General features: G+C 41.2%; 1 long non-coding RNA gene across 1 annotated transcript in view; it reads right to left on the bottom strand.

The window, feature by feature from the left end:
- The window catches only part of LOC131448868 (uncharacterized), a 38001-nt gene extending 29785 nt beyond the window's left edge, over positions 1–8216 (bottom strand). The window contains exon 1 of the long non-coding RNA XR_009234231.1: positions 8080–8216. This is a non-coding gene — a long non-coding RNA (uncharacterized LOC131448868). The remainder of the gene's footprint in view (positions 1–8079) is intronic.
- Positions 8217–18328: the final 10112 nt, after the last annotated feature.

The raw sequence follows: 18328 nt of genomic DNA on the forward strand, positions 1-18328 counted from the left end.
GCACAATTCCAACCACTCCCTTCTTCTGTCTCTCTAACGCCCAAAAACTTCCAGTGCTGAGTGTTCTGATCATCCCGGACCGAACCGTGTACAACAACAAGTGTCAGTGTTTTGTTTGACTTTAAATGAACCTTCCTCCAGAGTTCAGTCCAATCCGAGCAGGTTTCACAACTATCCTGACATGTAAATATTGTGTTCTTCATCTTATTTACTTCATCAAAATGCAATTATATCCCTGGAGTTGACTCTAGGCATAGGACATATAGGCGGTCGCCTAGGGAAACAACTACCAGAGGGGGCGCTGCATGACCACAAAGAAATATATAAAAAATCTGCCTTTTTTGGTGCCTTACTCCTCTTAAAAAATGAGCATACCTAATAATATAATAATAATTGAGACAGAAAAAAGAAATTTTAAAATTTCAAGAAACGTTTTTTGTTTATTTTACCATTTTTATTACCATTTTATTGAAACTAAAAAAAATCATCGCATTGCCTAGGTTGTGCTGAAAAAGAAGTCTATAAGACACTCTTTTTGCACATTCTTATAGCCTTTGTATATATACTGTAGGTTTAAACATAGTAATGGAAAAAAGCAGCCAACAGGCTGGCAGTTTTATTTTTTTGTATATGTTGTATATGTTTATATTGATTGTTGACTTTGATTCTGTGTTTTATTGGCTTTTACAGTTTTTATTGTTTTGTTTGTTTGTTCTTTTATACTGCGTTTTATGTGTTCATGTGATGTGCAGCACTTTGGTCAACTTGGTTGTTTTTAAATGCGCTGTAGAATAAAATTTAGATTGGATTGGAGTTTTGTTTTTTTGTTTTTTTTTGAAAAAATGTGTTTCTAGAAACCACTATGGTGTGTGTGTGTGTGTGTCTGTGTGCGTGTAGGGGGTGGCCACCAAATCCCATACTCGCCTAGGGCACCAAAATGCATAGGGCCGGCCCTGGATATCTCTTCATACTGAGCAAATAAAATCACAGATTTTCATTTAATTCTGAGCGGTTTATTCCTGATTCCGGCCAAAAATGACCACCATAGAAAATTAGTAGGTAAAACCAGATGGGGATTCATCCCCATACTCACATGCACTCACCCGCACATCCATAAATAATATATAAACTAATAAACCCATTGGTTGGTAATGGAAAACATAACAAAACAATGCCTTTGTTTCCTTGCAGTTACACAAATGTGCCACTAGATGGCAAAAATCATTGTCTCACATTGTCAAATAGTATAAACTCAGTGTAGTGAGGATTTATGTGTATTAGTTCTGTGTCAGTGGACGTGCGGTTAAAAATTGAACCACAAATGATGAAATGAGGAGGGAATTGAGGGAAAGTGGAGAAAAGTTGATCTGGCTGTTGGGGATTTGGTGAAATGACGGACGCGATGACATTTCATGGGGGCAACAGTTTCACAAACACGGTAGATTTATGAATTTATGAATCTATTATACTAAGCTGTGTTTGACTAACGCAGTGTGTGAGAGATCACACTGTGTCCGCCTGACTTTCCCACGAATGACAACTCTTTTTTCGTAAACTTAAGAGAAACAAAAGGGGAGTAGAGATGCAGCGGAAAAAAGAAAAACAACAAAAAGGATTGGCTCCCCGTGTTTACGTGCCCTCTGACTCTGAAACTCAAGATCTCGCACACACACTGAATCTGTAAATCCCCCCGTGAGTTTTCACGGTGGTGTAAATTAGAGTTCAAAGTGAAAAAAGAAAAGCCACTTCTTCCCCCTGGAGCACAGTGGCTGTGTGGCTCTCATTAAATCCACACGCACCACACACGCACACACACTATTTACATTTCCCCCCAAAAGCTGAATCCGAGTTTGCCTTTTTCTCACGTCCGCCGTCGGGGCTCGTAGACAAACATGAACGCCCTGGAGGACGGAGCTGTTCGGTGGGCGTCCCGCTGAGTGACCCGGGTTAATGAAGATCCAGAGTTGGAGAAGAACCACTGTGGGACCTTCAGAGCCGCGCGGGTCCCAGCAGAACACACTTGGCTCCGATTCAGCTCACCTCAGAGGCCTGATGGCTCAGTGAGCAGGAACACTGAGTCTGTGTTACGCCGCGTATTGCAGTGGCTCTTAACCTGATGGGAGGCCGGAGAAATAAGTTATTGCTGTTTTGGTAGTGCTGCGAAAATCAAAGCTGATTGGAAGTGTGTGTGGTTTTCTTTCTGCACAGTTTGTCTTTTTAATCAAATCTGTGCTGTACGCTCCGACAGCGACGTTTTATTTATAATAAAGCAGCACTATGCAACCTTATTTCATCTTGAAATAGCAGCTTTAAAATAATTTCGAAAAAGGTCACTGACGTGTGAAAGGGAGGGGTGGTCCATCTGTCATCCCCCACTCTGCACCACAACGTCTGTCCTTGCACTGTGTAAGTTTGCTGAGTGGGTTGTAACACTGTGGAAAGTGTGTAATTCAATCATTCTGAAACTAAATCCAAATACAATCAGGCCAAAAGAGTTCGATTGTGACTTACATGCACAGTTTAATCGAGTTAAGGCCATAGTCTGACTAAGACGGGCAGTCGGACAACTTGCAGAGTCCCAGTACATGCGGAGGAGAACTGGCAGTGTATGTCTCTACCTCTGTAGGTGGCACTCTTAGTGTCATGTAAACATGTTAGTCTGACTGAAATTGAACTAGTCTTAGTCAGACTAACGTGTGACATTAAGAAAACCAAATTATTGTCTTAGTACGAATAAAGTAGCACTTTTACCATGCATGTAAACACACTGAGCGACGATGAGTTTGAATGCAAGCCTATTAAAAAATGAGCCTATTCTCATTAGAATTAGAAAAATAAACATTTTCCTGACAATTTTGTGATTTCAATTATTTGTTGTAGGTCTTGGTCAATACAAAATGGGGTCAATTTTGGAAATGATGGTCCCCTTTAGAGATAAATAGAGGGTAAAACAGGGGATGACAGTGACCGGTCATCACTCTCAGTAAGATCCACCATTCACTTCATCATCTCATTAAAATATGTTGTATATCTTGTTTAAAAATAGAAAGAAATGAGGTTCACTGAAGAGTTTGGAGTCGTGATGTGACATTAAGAGAGAAAATGAATCATTTTTAGAAAAGAGAAAGCTGATCATGCAAGAACTTTGATGAAAATGTATGTGTGTGTATATACATATATATTTATATATATATGTATGTATATGTATATAGTCAGTTTATACACTCAGTGAGTCTGGCTCCTTGGTCTCCAATGCATAGTTATTCTTTTATAAGAACATGTTTAAGTGCTTTGCTCCGACTCAGTATGAGCTCATCCTGCAGATCTGACTAAATGAGATGCCGCGACAGCACTGATGTATTGTACTGTATATGTCAGTGTGTGTGCTTGTGTGTGGTCCTGCTTTTAACATCGGCATCCTACATCCTACAGAACGTGAGCATCTGGGGAAATTCACCTGGCTTATTCTCAAGTAAGCCAGATTAAAAATATTCTACAAAATAAAAAAGGAGAACGGCGGCTTTTACTTAAATTCTTAAATAATCATTGCTTTAAATTCGCTTTTATTGGCAAAAAACACGTTTATCTCTTATGATTTTAATGTCTATTTTAATTGTGATGTCTTGCTTTTGTTCTGTGACTGTCTTAATGTATTTCTATGCCTTTGTAAAGCACTTTGAGTTGCCCACCTATGAATAGTGCGGTACAAGTAAACTTGCCTTGCCTAAACACCACTTTGCAAGATGATTCTGCACCAAATGGTCTTTTGCAAATCCAGGAGGGCAGTGCACCGGTGTCATTTTGAAGCCTTGAGCGTATTATTTGACACCAAAGGTAATCTACTCTACTCACACCTGCATCCATGCACAATTTTGGGCTTTATCATCTATTAATGGGACCAGCATTTACAAAAATTGTAACAAGCATAAACTCTTCCAGAGTTTTCTTTTTGCAACCAGTGTCCACACAGTGGAGCAGTGGCTCGTAGGGATTATGTTAATTGGGCATTCTACCTGTGACCTGTCCAGGGTGTGTCACCTTTGGCTCCATGATCCTCAAGTGTAGAATAAAGTAAGTGAATAACCATTCAAGAGAAAACAGGCGTTCAGATGCTTCCACATTGGTTTCTAAAAACTGTAGATTATATCAGTTTTGATATACTACATTATGGTGCATGATAGCAAGTTTGGACATCAGAACTTCCATTCATCACATTTCTAAACCATTATTTCTTTAACCTTGGCAATAACATCTAAGTTTTTGTTCTCAGGTAAGATAAGTAACAGAAAAGAACTGCTGTCTGTCTCACAGTCCACTCACGTTTCCTCTCATGTACATGTAGCAATCCTCCAGGATGGCTCGTGATTAATACGGATCTGTTACAACGACCACTACTGTAAATTATGTGTGCGCGCCGTGTCGATGTGGTTTAAAAGGGAGAGACAGATATACTGTAGATCGCTGGCAAACGCAGCGCTTCCTCCTAATGCCAAGACCTTACAAGCACATAAAACAAAAGCCTCCACGTTTGGCCTCAGCGCAGCGGGGCCAGCAGGGGAATATGCAGCGAGAGCAGGAGAGTAGTGGGGCCTTTTTTTAATTATTTCCCTGGGAAAAGGGAGGAGAGGAGTGGGGGGAAGACGAGATGGAAAGAGGATCAAGGATAAAGTGTTGTTATTTAGTGAGGAATGTATGTTCGAGCAAGCTCAGCGGAAGACATCAATGTTTGTTCCATCTGTGACTGCTCAGAGTTTCTCATGGTTTGCGCACAGGTCAAAAAACGAAGTTTGTATTATGTAATTGAAAGTGTTAGGTTTTAAGAGCGATTTGACATGTTTTAACTTTATCGTAAAGTCTCAATTGGATGTATAGAGTGGATTGATCTGAACATTTCAGGTAAAATTGACAACAGTAACAGTATAGACTAATGTATAGCAAAGCTAAAAACCATAAACACACAAGGGTTACTGTATCACAACTCTTTGTGTGCAGGTTTCCATCTTACATCACTCAATCAATTGCAACATCATGTTTACCAAACTGGATTTGTGCCAGTGTGCACCGATTCCTTGAAAAGAGGAAAAAAAACCCAAAAAAAAACCAATGATGAATAAAAAAAGAGAGAAAAAAAAAATCAACAAATAAAAATTAAACCCACAAAAAAGTTTTGTTTTTTAAACGAAAAACAGCTGTTTTGCGAGTCAAATCCAAGCCTACGGGTAAAAGTGTCCTCACAGATATTCTTTTCTTATAACAGTGACGACGCTAAAACCTGGAAATGCTTAATTGTATTTACGCACTAGTCAAAGCGTTGTTTACTTCTGCAAATCTATATATATTTGAGTGTGTGTGTGTGTGTGTGTGTGTTTGAAACCTGTGCCCACAGTGAATCTGTTTATTGACCGATGAGACTCCCGGGGGCCGTGTCAGAGCACTGGCATATGAGATAGTGCTGGTTACATCAACCTTTTTGGAGCGGAGGAGACGGCGGGTGAACAGGAGAGAAGTGAAGTCAGACAGAAGCACTGCGCGGGTTATTTGCATTAAACAGGACACAAAGGGAACCAATAAAACGCAGCGAGGAGGCATAAAACATGTATGTATTCAAACGCACGTGTGAGACCGGTTGTAAATGATCCCACCAGGCAGATGGACTCTAACACCTGTATTGGTCCAAGTTTTTTGTAGCATCTCTGCTGTAAAAAAAAAAACTGCATGGAGGTAAAAGTTTGCTTTGTTTTCTTTCGCCAGAAAGTAGTTTTATTGTTTCACGCTACAGTAGCTAAGATCTACTGCTGTACATTACACTCGCGGCAGGATAAATGCTCGTCTCGACCTTCTATAAGGCCTACCACTGTATACCCATAAACACAAAAGTGTGCACAGCCAAAAATCATTATTTTTATCCACAATTTAAACTAAGTTCCCCATAAAGGTCAAATGAGCGAGAAAAAAAAAAAAGAAACATTTTGAATTTACCTTTGGGACTTTTAGACTGATCTGCAGATTTCGGAGGTGCGCCCGGCCGATAAGTCCGAAAGCCACACGCAAAACACTGAAGCACATTAAAACTTTGAGAGATTGGCCACTTTCACTCCAGCGACAGTCACAGAGCAGCAAACCTATTTGGCCTCATTCGTCACTGTAGTTGCTCCCTGAAGGCCTCCACATTGTTCTCAAACGTGTCGGGGGCCACAGAAAGTTTGAATCAGACCAGGCGCCCGACTAAATCCACTGGGGTAAAATTAGGCATGGGGCCAGTTTTCTTTCACTGCCCCTTTTGGGGGATTAGATGACGTTTAAAGTTATTGGAGGACTAATATGCATGATTAAAATAGCTGATTATTGTGCAAAATGGAGGTGTATTTTATTGGCCTCCCCTAAAAGGAAAGGGTGGGTGTTTGGGGGAAGGGTGACTCAGAAGGTTATGGAGTAGTTTAAGAGGCTCACTCAAGGTCCAGGGTGAGATTGTAATGCCTTATTTAACACTCGATCTGTGGATAGCAGGCAGTGAACTGCTAGTGAACCTTTAAGACCGGCATTAGAACAATATGTGTGAGGGGTAGCTGGCTATTAGTTGGCTTTTGTAGTTTCAGTGCTGTGTTTTCTTAAAGTAACCTCCAGGGCAGTAAAAGAAGGGGTCTGTTGAAATGAAGTTAGCAAAAGTATCAAATGTCGCTCATGTATGCCCAGAATTTGACTGTGAACAGCCTCTATCAAGGTCATTGGGTACATTTTTGTAAAAATGGTGGCACAAACCCTTTTGTTGTTCAAATTCCAAAGATGGACCACAATGCAAGGTTGATTTTCAAGCCGCATAAACAGTCGACTATGTGCTGCCTCAACATTTGACGTTGGGTGGGTTTGATGGTTGGTGCTGGAGGTAGCTGTCAAAGGTTAGCAGAGCAGCATCTTTGAAGGCTAACTACCTGGCAAAAGCTGTGATGTGATTGTTGGGTGCCCTTTGTTCAACAAAAAACCGGAGAGAACAACTTTCTGCGAGGGCTCCGTTTGGCCTATGTTGGATTAGTTGATGGCGCTTGTAAAGTTTAACCGTTCTCAACGTCTGAGGTACGCAATGTTTGCAAAGCGGACCACAGACGCCACAAAATTCAAAGTGAAAAAGGACCATTAAATTGGTTGGAAGATGATGGCAGGAGGTGGAAGTTGCTCCAAGTTCCCATTAGCCATCAGAAAAAAAACACTACTTGAGAAAATTAGTCGGCAAGAGTGGCAAGGCCAGAACGTCTTGTTGGTGGCCTTCAATAAACAGAGCAGGAAAAACACTTCTGTTTACTAATTGGACCAGTAGCCGTGGTAACAGAGTGACATTATGTCACCATAAACAGGTGCGTCATCCGGTGCGTTGGCTGCTCATGGGAAAGTTTTAATCACAGGTACCAGGTCACCCCGTCTCCACCAGTGCAGCCCAGCGATTAGTTGTTAGTTTAGGGCTGTTGTCAATGTTTACGAGGTGTCAGTGGGGACGGGAGGCAGGCCTGTTGTTGGGGTCAAAGTCAGAGGTCAGGGAGAGGGAAAGGGAGAGCAGGCCAGGGGGTCTGACCAGAGCACAAGGCCAATAAAGTTGAGGAAATGATGCTGACGGCTGTAATTGCTACATCTGCTTTTCTGTTTGCTACCTCATGTTTTTGGTTGTGAGTTAGTTGTCAGGATATCACTATCTTGACAGATTTCAGTGAAGTGCGGTTAGGAAAAAAGTTAGGGAGGAAGAACTGAAGGGTTTGTGTTTTTTTTTTTTGACATAATCATGTCTCTGAAGACACAGAAGCAATTGTTTGTCTGTTCCGACATTGATGCCAGCGTATTAACAACAACAACGTCACTGAATTAAGTGAAGATTCATGTTCTGTAGAGAGTGGAGCCAAAGGAGCATAGCTGCCATCCATCACGATCACAACGGCTGTCTATCTAACAGTATGAAGACAAATAGGTCAGAGGATGTGGTCTTCTTGATGTACCAAATTGTGGCCTTCAGAGACTGAACCAAAACATGTCTCACCAGCTCGTCTCATCCTTACCGTTGTACTTATAGCTACCACAAGCTGCTGCTCATCTTACCTTTCGCTGGTCGGCTTGAGAAGGATCCGTCCATTGGGTTCCACGTTGCTCAGACGCACTATAGTTGACCATGACTGAATTCGCCTCTGAAATCCTGGTTGCACAGCTGTGACATTATCAGTCTTCACATGCAGCCTCTGAAGGACACAGCTCCTGAAATGGAACACAGCCACAGCGTAGTTAACATTCACAGCAGTAACTCAGGACAGATGATGGAAAAAAAGGTACTCAAGAAGGGTTCTGATAATGTCGCTGCCACACTTAATGACACTTAATGGTGAAACTGCAGAGATGACTCCTTCGCTCATCCCTCCCATTCGCTGGCATGTCAGGGAACTACGGTGGCCTTCGCATACCAGAAAGGACGCAAACAACTCTTTTACAACTCTTCCTAAACTTTTCAACTCACCCATTCTCTGTGCCGTTTCCTCATTCTTTGCTGTTTAAGGGATTGGATGTTACGTGGGAGGATCTGTTCTTACTAATTTTCGGCTTCGAAAATGAAATGCAAAACACATTTGGCTGCTGTAGAAACAAAAAGGCGGTGCCCAACGAGACTGTACCCTTACACGAAGATAGACTGGGCCTTTAAATGCGGCAAACCTTGGATTTCCGAACTCCCTTTTATTTATTTGAAAAATAAAAGAATGCCTGTCGCGGAACGATCCTTAAATTTGGGCTTTTCTTTGGAGATGCATCTTTCCTCCCCTCGCAGGATGAATGTGGCGCGGTAGTAAAACAAGCGAATAGAGAAGTATCTCATAATCATCACTGGGGTAGATGTTTTGCGGATACAGAGGTTAGAGGCCTGGATTCCACAACAGAAAAGAACAAGAAGAGGGCGTAGCAGAGAAAGGAGGGGTGGTGATGGTTGTGGTGTGGTGTGGTGGGGTGGGGTGGGCACCTCCTGTTGTATATTTTCTCCCTCTCTCTTTCTCTGAGGAGGTCGTATCTATCAGGATCAGAGATGGAGCCAAAGCCTGGTTCTCTGCTCTGTTTGCCGGGCAGTTAAAGACCCCCACCTGGCTGCTTCACAACAAAGCAGTCCTCCGATGAAACACAGAGATCCTTCAACTAATAAAAAAATACAGATGAATATTTGTGATATCTGTCACCACCTACTGTGTTTGTCTGACTAATCCCCGTTGCATCACTATTATTCATTCCGTATTTGTTTACAGATTGGAGTTTCAGCTACAGAAACGTCTCTCGGAGCCAGAGCTGCTCCAGAGAGACGGGAAGAATAATCTCTTCAACATGATTAGCAGAGGTCGATCTCATCCAGAGACAGAACGTGAGCCTCCAGAAGTTCACCATCTGGTTAAGGTACACGTGCACCAGGTCAACAGACCCTTTAAGCTGTTTAAGCCTGTTTTGCTAAGTCGCTGCTGCTATACCTACACAGCTTTTTCTTTGTGTTTTTTCCCCCGTTTGTATTAAAAACAGATTTTAGACTGCTGTGAATGACTTGTTCACTTGTACATTCAAACCATTGTCAAATGAGTTCCAAACAAAGAAATAACAAAAAAACACAGAGAAGCTTCCAAGAAAAAGCTCAAAAAACCCAAGCGTTCAGCACTTTAACGAGAGACGAATGATTCTCTTCTGCACAAATCCTGCCTTATTCTCGTCTGATAGTTTTGCTTGACACATGAAGAACGCAGCATACTGACAAAGGCCAAACAGAGGCAAATTAATAACACTCACCAGGAGTTAACACCAAAAACAAAGATGACTTCACAAAGTTCATTCAATGTAGACATTAATTTCACAAGCGCCATGAATCACACGGAAACAAGATCTTTGGATTCATTTGTTTAAGTGCCAGACTAAGCCTTTGTGGGGCCCCAAGTTGAATTTGATTTGGGGGGGGCCCCCCACAAATCACCTCGGAGTAGACAGTGCTTCACTAGTATTGATACAAATGTAAATTGCATTAATTATAGTTGTGTTATTTACACCAAAACCAGTGTCACTCTTGTTTTTGTTCAACATTAGAGGGCAGTAAAATCACAAAAGTGGCCCAGCATTCATTTGCACTTCTGTGGTGATACTGAACTTGGATTAAACCAGTTTAAATGGTCTGTATTTACACAGTGCTTTTCTAGTCTTGACGACCACTCAAAGCTGCCTTACACTACAGTTTTGCCATTCACCCGTTCACACCCCAAATCTTCAACTCCAAAATAAACACCCCCCAAAAAAGCTATTTCTTTCTCCACACACTATTGCCCCCCCCCCCCCCTGGTGATTTGGGGGCCCCAAGCAGCCGCTTAGTTCGCTTATGCCACTGGCCGGCTCTGGTTATGGGACAAAAGTAAAGATGATAACAGAAGAAAAAGTGAATATATGTGAAATTGCAGCTCTCTTTTACTCTCTCTTTCAAGTGAAGCTGACTCACTTAGTGGTTAGCTCATTTTGTTTCTTGTTTACTCTAGCAACACACGAGCCGGATGAGCAACAGAAAGTTTACATGTCGATGAAAGGGAAGCTGCTGGGCTTATTTTTCACACACACACACACACACACACACACACACACAACCTCACACAGGAAGACATAAAATATTATTACTGTCAGGGGCTACAACGGGGCCGCCGCATTGGAGGACGTCATCATGCAAAATCAGCAACAAAAAAAACAAAAAAACCCCGACACACGCTGAAAGAGCATCACCAGTTTAAACCATCTGAAGAGAACAGAGTGTCCACTGGGATCCAGTTGGCCAAAAACAAGCCTGAGCAGAAAGTTCGCCTTCATTTCATTCTGTATCTTGGTTTACTTCACGCTCTCTCTCTCTCTTGTCTAGACATGGACAGGAACAGAGGAGGAAGAGACACTGAAGCCAAGTCATGTGCTGTCAAGAGTGTAGGTGACACACACACACACATGCACACACGTGCAGGCAAACACATCTGGTGAGGTCAGCTGAAACAAACAAATGTGGATTCTGACAATTAATGGCCTGATCTGAACTCTGGTGTTTCCAGAGTTTAGTGGATAGGATCAATTAATCACAGCTCTGTATCACACACACACACTCACACACACACAGCTAATGAACAGTGTATAATATTCAGACATGTGGGAACCATTTCTCCACCCGCCTCCTGCTCTTTTTCTCTTTCTCTCTCTCTCTCTCTCTATGACAACAGCAACGTTTGGAAAAAGAAAACATGCCACTGAGCCGACTGTGATTAGCAGGCAACTCATAGTTGTAATGGACCAGGTGCAACAGTGATACGAGCAATAATGTCAGCGCGGCGCCTCATAGTAACTTTTCTCCTGTCAGAAAGACGCCGCGCTCGACGCTCGGACTGAAATATCAGTTTGAGTTTCACACAACTTACGTGGCAATAAATCGGAAAAGTCTGGAATCATGAAACTCGGAGCACTTGCATAAAAATCCTTTTTTTTTTAAGTCATTTTAAATCAAATAATCAAACTTTGCTGTTCCTATAGGGGTATTTTTGCATACAACTGCACTTACAATGCATTGAATTAGTATAGAAGTATTGAAGCGCTGGACTAGAGAGGCGATGCATGTCAAGTTAAATGTCGACAAAATGTCACTGCAAGATTTCTGTCGTGGAAAATGACAGTACGACACATTTGTGTGCGTCAATCACAACAAAGAACATAACTTAAATCCGATTTGTCCTGTTGAAGCAGATTTTATTGAAGAAATAAAAATGAAATGTGCTTCATTAGTGCGAGTCGTGACACACGAAGACACACCGAGACAGAAAGACCACCTTTTATTAAAGCGAGGGGGTGAAAAGAAAAAAAAAAAAGATGTCTCTGGGTGTTTAGTGGATGTTTTTTGGGTTTTCGTGTCATGGCAGAAGACAGGTGAAGTGGAACGGGAGACTTAAAAAATAAGAAAAAAAAGGTGACGTTATTTCTTATGACTTTGATTTTGATTATTACTCCTTCAGTTGTGAATGTGGATTGAAGATAATACAGATTATTTAAAATATTTTAGTGGTTTTAAAGGACCAGGGAGGATGTTGTTCCGCTTTGTTTGCTTAGGAATCTATATTTAAAGTGAAAGGCCCATTTAAAAGGCTTATTCTCTGCTACAAAAAACAACAGACTTTTATTTTGAGGGGTATACTATACTACTATGTACTTATTAGTAGTATGTTCCGTAAACCCTGCTAAATGTTACACATTGGACTCATAACATTAGATTGTATCAGGTCAAAGTGGCACGTATTAAAAAAGTACAGTGACCTTTAGTGCCACTGCAGACCCGCCCCAGCTTTGCCTTTTTAACCAGATGCACATAGGGAAAGGAAAAAAAAAAAAAAAAAAAAAACTATCTTGTTTTTATTCACTGTAACCAAACGCAGAAGCAGCCAATAAAACCGAGTTCAACTGCCAAAACCCACAAGAGGCCGAGCATCATTGAGCAACACATAAACATGTTTGATAAATGAAAGAACTGAGAAAGGAAGAGGCAAAATGATTTGTTAGTTCATCTGCCACCGCTGCCAAATGAGAACAGCATTTTAATGACGCTCGCCGCGCCGCGCTCGCACCACATGGATTTAAATACGTGGAACCGCTTCGACTTGCCCTCATTTGGGTTAAACTCTGGACCTCAAGCAGCGGAGGCTGAAACCCGAACGGCGAGGAGCCGCGCTGTTTCCCTCCGGGTCACGCTAATTTATTCCTGAGAGCGTGCGCTGCTCTGACTTCACGATAGTCCGGCTAATACAATAATCCATAATTCAACAGCTTGTGGGGAAATGACTGGCTACAGTTGCATATTCAAAACCCTTACAAATCGCACATACATACATACATACATGTATACACGTGTGTGTGTGTGTTGCTTAAACAAACACTGGTAACCGTGGAAACAAAGGGGGGGTCAAGCTGGTGGCGCTAACCTATAGTTTTTGAAAGCTGGAATGAGGGAATGTGGTTTTTTTCATATGCACGGTCATGAGCGTGTTGAGTTTGGGACGTGGCCTTGACATTTACCAACTCACCCAAAACAACCCCTGTCCTGGTGTGACCTGTGATTATCAGGAAGTGCTGCATCAGACGACCAACGGGTTTCAGTGACGACAAAACTTGTGTCTGGAATTTTAAAATAGACAAACAGACGTTTGTATTAAACGTCTGTTGTAAATATCTGGTGGTAGCACACTTTTCTTTCTATACTGTCTATATGTCACGATGCATGTTTACCATTGATAACCTAATCTCTGTTGTTGTTTTTTAAACTATCCTTGCTGCTAGGGCTGTACAATTAATCACAATTTTATGGCAATCGCAATTCAGCCTACTGCACAGTATCTGTTAAAGCCAAAATGTGTGTCAAAATCATTTTAGATGAATTATTGTCTTGATCCATACACATCTTATTCTACTGAAGAGAACATCTTTTTTCATCTCACTAATAGATGCACAAATATCACACAATAATCATTTTAAATGCTTTTTTTTTGCATGAAAATGAGAATAATGATATCGCAATCACAATTCCTGTCAGAATAATCATTATATATATATATATATATATATATATATTTATATATATATATATTTATATATATATAATATATACACATATTATCACATTTCTTCTCTAACCTCTCTAAAGCATAAATATTGTGATTTTTTTTATTATATTGCTCAATAATTCATGATATACTTCACACTAAACATGTGAACAAATAACATTTTCCATAATAATCCATTTTTATCCAACTTTGCTGAAATGTTGAAGTTTCTTGGTCCCTTACAGCTTAAGTCAACCTCTAGATTGTTTTTTAGTTAAGATGAGCGTAAACTCAGTGTAGTAATGATTTATGGTTTTTGTGATAATATAAAGGACATTAAATGCACCAGTCACATTAGACTAGGGACAATACAATACCAGAGGGAAGGAAGGAACTCTCTTTAACAGCTCTGTTGCATGGATCTGTGTCTTTATGTGCACTTGTACGTCCATAAGAGTGATTTAAAACAGCTACAGGAGAGGTGGGAGTCCAGTCCAGTCTGATCCAGACCAGTTCTTGCAGGGAGAATTAGTAACATTAGTGAAATGGACAAAAAAAGTTGGTCCAGCGTTGAAAAAACGCACTCCAACTGGTAAAACGTGAATTAAGTTAATTCAAACTATAGTTGTCTTTGTATAACTTGTTGCATATACAGTATTAAATAATTTAGACGTCAGTAGTTTATTTTTTCACTGCACTTTATTAGTATCAATAATATGAAAGGCAGCCTCTGAGGCCATTTTTCAACTGCACTTATGTATGGTTTTATTCAGTTTTAGGCTTCTGCAGTTTTCTGTGAAAGTTTTGATTTTTGTTTTGCTGGTGAACATTTAGTTGTTACAGAGTCCGTTTTTTCCCCCCATCAGGGGTTAAACTTGTTAGCTGGGCAGCAACATAAGTTTCCTATGAATGTTAATTCCGCTTCATCTGTTTGCAAAACACATTTATGTCACCCCTTATAAAAAAACAAACAAAATACAAGTATTTTTTAACAAAAAATCAATTGTTGTGGTTTAATGATGAAGGAGAAATTCACTGTGACTAACAGCGATTTTACATCACTGCAGCAAACATCTTGAAAGAGGCACAAAATAGAAATGATGCAAAACAAACCAACAACAGTCCTGACATTAATATGGTTGTTGTTATTGGAGTGAGACAGCAAACACAAAAGAGGGGAAAATTAGTTGTAGGGGAAACACACAGAGAAATTTGGAACGCGGTGCATTTCGGAGAGGTCAGCACTTATCTGCAGATGTCCAGTCCACTCTGGTGCGGCAGGCCAAGCAGCAGCACCCGCCGATATAGAAACCATGTGTGACATAATGCCTCGAACCACAAACATGACATCACCGAGCTCTATAAATCTCTGGTCTTTCACCTCCACCCCCACCTCGCTGTCCTTGTCTTCTTCCATCCCACTTTTTTTTCTTAACTTTGGGGTACGACTTTCCCCTGTTTTACAGTGACACACTTTCACACCTGGTACCAGGCCAACGTGGCTACATGCGTCAGTGCAAACACAGAAACACAAAATCACCTCCAGCTGACTGAGCTGCGAACATTGCTCATCAACTTTCCAAGTCCAAACCTCCTCGGCAGTTCCAGGAACCCGAGCAGCGAGTTGGCTTCGTTACAGTCCAACACTATCTCAGGGGCAAAGCTGGGCTAACCTCGACCAGGTCGCTGAGCGAGGCGCTCCGTCATTACGACACGTTGTTACATATTTAATAATAATGAGGTCAGAGAAAATGGGGAAGTGTCATTTGACAGCTACGCTCTTTCCAAAAGCACTTGGAATACAACATTCCTGTTTTTTTCGGGATCCCCCACATTGGACGGGGAAACATGCCACAGCCCATCCCATCTCAGGCATTTTTAAGATGCTATATAAGCACTCAAATATTTGACACATTGTTATATAAAACTAGTGCAAATTAGTACTGTGATGAGAAAGTTCATTGGACCAGAGAATCAAAACACCCTCGTGAAATCCATTAAACGTTTTTCATTGTTTGCTCATAAACTACTGGAAAATATTTTGTTTCACAAGTGGTTAAAGGTGACTTTTCCTGTCAGGGTTTAACAGTTGTAACTAGGGGTGGGTGAAAATATTGATTTGATGATATATTGTGGTACTTCCTCGAGCAATACGAGGGAAAATATCGATATTTTAACTAATAAATTACGGCACTCTACAGTAAAGTCAACAGTCCCTGCCAGTTTCACTTGCGGGTGTCACTACTTCATGTGTCCTCACGGCGGCGCTGCTCAAACCTTTCTATCTATCTATCTAAATGTAATTATAAGTTGATTTTTAAAGAGTACTCATTTAATTTAGCTTGACAGTTCAAAAAGATCAAAATAGGTGAAGCTGAATCCTAGCGTTAGCTTGCTAGCTTGGCTGCTTAGTTTGCTACATACAAATTGTCATGACAACAGTAACAAGACATAGACAACGAGTACAAACTGTACAGTAATATTCACTAATATTTTCTGAAACTTTCTGTTCCCAGTGGGGGTAAAGTGAGTGTTTTTGTCTTATTTCACGTAAGTTCTATGTTTGTAACACTAGTAAAGTGCTACTGTGAAGCATGTTGAGCCCAATCTACATTAAAAAAAAGGTACAGAGCACAAATGATGAATTTGTTAGTTTTTAGTGAAAATGACCAACTTCCCCCAACATTTATTTGCAGAAACAAAACCCTTCATGTTCATGTTCATGTTCTGTTACAAAAAAAGTGTTGATATGTATCTCTGTGCATTTTTAAGTGGTTATATGTAAATCCTTACGTAGACTACAGCACTGTGTGTTATCTTAAAGCTTAGCTTAGAGCTCTTAGACACACTTTTAAGTGTTAAACATTTATTGAACTCACTTCTTTCTCACCTTTATAGTCATAAAGAAAACAGGTACGGTGATTATGAAACCAAAACGACAATTTCAAAATGCAATTAGAGGAGCATAAGAGCTTATACCTTTTCCAAGGCCCAATTGGATCTGCACCAAAGAGCACACAGTCATATAGATTAGTTCCATATGACTTTTTTTTTGTTTTTTTATTTTAAATCTATGCATTGGTTGATGAGGCATTAACATAAATGTTGAAAAGCGTAATGTTAAAGAAAGTAAAAAATTGCTGGATCTGCACCAAAATCTCATACAACGTGCTGATGTTCACCAGTGTGTCTAAACACCTGAATGGTCTTTATCGGAGTTCAACAGTGGTCTTTATGATGACCACCGTCCTGCCTGAGATTACTGCTGTAGTGGTGGTGGTGTTGCTCCACATGGAGGCTGAGTTAAGGTCTTATTGGAGACCTTCCCAGGCCAGCGGTTGAGCCAGTAAGCTAAACAGATGTTCTCATAAAACAAATGCAATAGAGAGATGTCCAAACCCCTGTGTCAGGGAGGAGGTGGAGATAGATTGATGGATTGTAGTCGAGGAAAAGGAACAGATCGAGGGAGCGGGGCGGGGGCGGCGCCACGGAGGGAAACAACGGGAGGAAACGCACGCAGTCACGGCAGAAGCAGCAGATAACAGTCAGCGCAGACATTGTCCAACACACCTACGCTTCTTTTTCTTCTCCATCTGCTCTTATTTTTGTAGACTGCACTCGGGGATCTTTATTTCCCAAGGTCCTTTTCTCTTAACCACACTCACACACACGGTCTAACAACTATAGGCCTTGTTGAACTTTCTCCCGTGGGTCAAGCGGCGAAGGAGGACAAAGTGGTATCTATGCTCTGCAGTTCATATTTGTGTTGGAGGCGCCACGCGGCCTGAGCTCCATGTTAGCTTGAGGTAATTACACCTATACACTACCAATATCCCCTCCCATTACTGCACACTAATGGGCCTTACTGCACACACACACACGCACACACACGAACACAAATACAATCACAGTAACACACACCACTTTGTCCGGGCAGTAGAGGCCAGTGACAACATCAGTTAGCTTCGATCTGACACTCCAGCGTTGTTCATGTTTTTCTTTGGTCAGGCTTGTACCCATGTACCCCCCCTGTTTTCTTCAAATGTGTGTGTGTGTGTGAGAAAGAGAGAGAGAGATAGTTAAATAGGGGAAATCTGCTTGTTAATGTTCCAAAAAAAATTACAAAAAAGGCACTGGATTTTCACATCCTTGTCACACAACTTTACCCAGGCTACATCCGTAACACATTTTCTTACAGCTTGTGCCGCTGTAAACAGGAAGCCGATTTCCTCCTCTGCAGTTGGTTGGTTTAAGTTCAGAAAGTACGACTAACAGGCGACAACAATGGTGAAAAGTCGGAACAGGGATTTCTTTTATTAAAGCAATGACAAGGTAAAACTGAAACAGGCAGATAGTGGATAGCTGTGTCATTGTTTCCAAAGGTCTCCAGAGTTGTTGCCCGCCCCAGACTAAAAACACTGCCCCGGAGTTTTACAGCTAAATTGGAGCCAGCACGTCTTCAATTTCGGGGACTCTGAAAATGCCACGGTGGTGTGGACGGCAGATGTCTACAGGGCAGACTTGATGTGTTTTTAAATGAAAATGGAGTAGTGTGGGTGTAGCCTTCAAGTCAATGTGAAAATTAGATTTGTCATCATCATTTCCGCTGCGTATGGAAACAAAAAACAGTGATGAACAAAGCATTTATTTGGACTTAATAGCAAACAAGCTCTCACGGCTGCGAGGAGACATCAGTGGAGGCTTCAGTTTCAGCTCTGTCCCTCCACAATAAA

Source organism: Solea solea, chromosome 21, assembly GCF_958295425.1.
Source record: "Solea solea chromosome 21, fSolSol10.1, whole genome shotgun sequence".
In the NCBI taxonomy this organism is placed as follows: Eukaryota; Metazoa; Chordata; class Actinopteri; order Pleuronectiformes; family Soleidae; genus Solea; species Solea solea.